At 35.2% G+C, this 3685-nt stretch overlaps 1 protein-coding gene across 1 annotated transcript in view; it reads left to right on the top strand.

The window, feature by feature from the left end:
- ap3b1a (adaptor related protein complex 3 subunit beta 1a) overlaps positions 1-3685 on the top strand; it is a 64192-nt gene that overhangs the window by 2998 nt on the left and 57509 nt on the right. The gene's annotated exons all lie outside the window — the stretch shown is intronic.

Here is a 3685-nt window from a genome sequence, read left to right as displayed (position 1 = left end):
ATGAAACCATGTAAACATATTCTGGTACAAGCTCAAAATACAATTATGACCCTGAAAATGAGCATAATATGGGCGCTTTAAGCTACTAGCATTTGTCAAGACATGAGACCATTTGGACCTAATAGGGGTGGGAATCTCTTGACACCTTTCCTTTCCGATTCAGAGGCCAACGATTGTATTCTAAACCAGTGCAACAATTTTTTAATGTACATTTTCATGCATTATTTTTAAAGATATACTGTACATAAACATCTGAATTTGTTACTCAGTTTGCTGATTACCTCCTAGACAAAGCTTAGATTTTGACATATTCAGTATTTGTCACACACAAGATATAATGAAATGTTTTGTCTACTGAGGCTTTTATTCTGAAGTCCTGACATGCTTAAGCGTTAAACATGCTTGTGAAAGTCACCTTCTCTCACAGTGATCTTCTATTTCAGAGGCTCAGTCACGTTTAAAGGTGAAGAATTGGCTTCTTGGAAGATGAAACATGAGCTCGTCAGATGTAATGTGATAGAGTAGATGAACAGCCTATATGTGTTTTGCCAAATAATTTGATCTATGTCTTATTAGATGATGTATTTACATACAAAATGTTAATTTTTGTTTCCTATTGGCTATTTTTATGGGTTTTTTTTCTGTACTCATGCTTAAACTCGTAAGTTATTCCATATTCTTCCAGTCACTCTTGAGACAGTAACTTTTAATTATTATTATATTTTTTAAATCGATTATTAACTTATCTGCATCGAATCGTTCTAGAGAGAATCGCGATGCATCTAAGAATTGATTATTTTTCCCATCCCTAAGACCTAAAACACTAATTGAGTTTCTGATATTGCCATTCAGGTGAAACTGTCAAATGGCGTAGAGAGATAGAAGTTTACTAGTTTTTATGTTAACTTCACGTCACGGTTACCTTCTACATTAGCTTGTCAACCATGTTTGATCTTCCTTTCAATTATAGAAAAGTGAAACTGGATTGTCAGCATGTTTTGAGTTTGATCTCAGAAACCTGCCACTAGAGGGCAGCCAACCATCAGTGGAACCATCCACTGCATTTTGTAATTTCTTGTAACATCAGTGATTATGCAGCTTATCTCCACTGGTTTAATGCTAACTAAGTGGGTGAGAAGAAGCTCCTCAAAATAAAGGCTGTTTTCTGTTAATTTCCAACAAGAAACGTCCTTAAATCGGGCAAACATTCTTGTGAGGTGACACTACAGCTGCACATTTAGCTCTGTTATTCCCTCCGGCAGGATTTTGTCCATCATGGCAGTTTGATGACATTCTTTTGCCAAAGAGTTAAATGTTGCTTAATATGCTATTAAGCTGTCTCACATGACCATCTACCCAGTTAGGCACGGCTAGGTCATATGTTTTTTCTGCCTCTAGGCCAAACTGGGAAGACCAGAAAGAAAAGACAAGGATATGATGCTTTGGTTTGCACATGTCTGTCTGACCCAATCCACAATGCCCAAGACTGTACATCCCAAGCTTGGCCTGTACAAACACTCGTACAAGCTTTGTCATCCTTTGGTTTAGTTATTTTGAAAATTCCTGAATGTTGTCACATGTGAAGGGCACAGTAACATAGTCTTATAGGTCTCTTCTTACCAACTAAAAGCTCTGGGAGGCATAAAGGCCTAATTTATTATCTGTGACTAAAGATATATTTTACTGTGGCTGAGTGGTTTGGTTGTATTTATTTGTTGTATTAGCAGTTGTATTTTAGCTGGATTAAAATGTAGGATTATAGATCTTATTATTAGCTATATTTATGTTGGCCTATTTGTTCATAGGGTCCTGTCCAGGACACATTTGCCTCTCATTCTCTAATTACCAAGAAGCACTGCAAAAATGTTATATAAATAAATCATAGATACATATAGATATTGCAAGACTGTCCCAGTTGTTATGGTGTAATTAGCTAAAAACCTTTTTGCATTATCACAACCCATGAAAAGCTTATTTTTCTGCATGTACTTTATCATATTTACAATCCTTTTTTTTCTGCTTGCTCCCCATCACTGCCAAACCTTTTCTTTGGCAAACTGGCAAAGAGGTGGTTCCAAAATATTTTAACAGGAACTTGCATATTTTCCCAGGCTTCTTGGCATGCTTGGTCCAACCCCAGCTACCTTTTCTGACATAAACAAGCATACTGTTTTAGTGGGCTGCATTTTATAAAGGCCTGGTTTTATTGTAAACATGTTCTACTTCTTAGATGATGCATCTGTTAGTTCTGATTTATCTAAAGCTAAAATAGAGCCTGCTTTTTTGTCAACTACTGTTTCCAAAATCAAGGATAAACTTTTGTTCCCAACTTTCAATCCAACATGGATGAGTAGTCCTTAAAGTACTCAGAAAAAATAAAAACAATTGAAAGCTCCAGAACAGTCCAGTTCTAAATGGATCCCGTGTTGAGATTATTTTGTTACAGAGAGTAACTTTAGAGGGGGAATATTTTATTTTATTTAAGTACGATGCATTGATTTAAATGGGGCATGCAGCTCTGTTTTTTTTAGGAAAAATATGACTGCATTCCTTCCTTTTATTCATTTGTTAATGAATAGTGAAATCCAGTCGAATGTTCAGGCCACGTCGTTTTTCGGTGTCTTCTTTGAAGTTTTTAACCAAAGTTAGTTAACTATATTAACCAGAGTTTTATTGAGTCATTACAAACTAGTTGATCCAGTGTGTTATTTTCACTCAGGCACATGTTTGTTCACCTACCAAGACTTCCTTTTTCTCTCGTTTTTACTGGCAAGGATCTGTCGCGGAGTGCCAGTGACAAAACTAAGCCAGTGCTCTGAAAGATGGATTTGGCATTTTATTTAAATATACTAAAGATGGAATTTTTGCTGATTACAGCTGATATTTACATGGATGGTTGATTGAAGTTAACGACTAGTACTTGTATAGGTTAATGGATGAAGAGACGGGCAAAGGACAAAGAACGGAGAGCTGCAGGAGGAGTGACTTTTTTCAAATTCTGTTTTTTTTGTGTGCCTTTGCCAGAAAAATGCCTATCCCATCTTTAATGAAAATATTTGCGCGCATAAACAAAATAAAGGTTATTGTAAAGAATCTTTCAAGACAAAAATTGTGTTGAAATACAAGAGCTGAAATAATGATCATTCAATCAAATTAGTTTTTTCTTCACATATAACTGGGCATGGCATTAGATGAGATAGATACACATGTGACCCGTTTGTGATGAATGTTGATTAGATTAACTGCCATGGGTAAAGGATATTATTATAAATCTCATCATTGATGGGAAAAGAACTCCTAACCAACCCAAAGTGAGGCAGACTTTTGGCTTTTTGGAGACTGGGAAGATTGAGAGTGATTTAGTGCTATGGCTAACTTGGAGATTTTTTTCACTTTTGTTTTTTACTCAAATTATTTCTGATTCATTGATTTAGTATATTAAACTTTAGCAAAGAAAAACCTGCATATCATACAAAAAGGAATACTTATTTAAGATTAGGCCTGTACGATATTGGAAAAAATCTGACATTGCGATATATATTGCGATATGATTAATAATAATAATTTTTATAAGATGACACATAGCTCTATTTGGAAATAATAAATCATTCTCGACTACCGCTGTGATTTTGTAGGGGAGTGCATCTACATAGAAGCTAAAAATGAAAAAGGATCTTTTTTAATG

This window comes from Etheostoma spectabile, chromosome 16 (genome assembly GCF_008692095.1).
Source record: "Etheostoma spectabile isolate EspeVRDwgs_2016 chromosome 16, UIUC_Espe_1.0, whole genome shotgun sequence".
Lineage (NCBI taxonomy): Eukaryota > Metazoa > Chordata > Actinopteri > Perciformes > Percidae > Etheostoma > Etheostoma spectabile.
The sequence above is the reverse complement of the archived record's forward strand: the minus strand, read 5'-3'. Positions and strand labels throughout refer to the sequence as shown.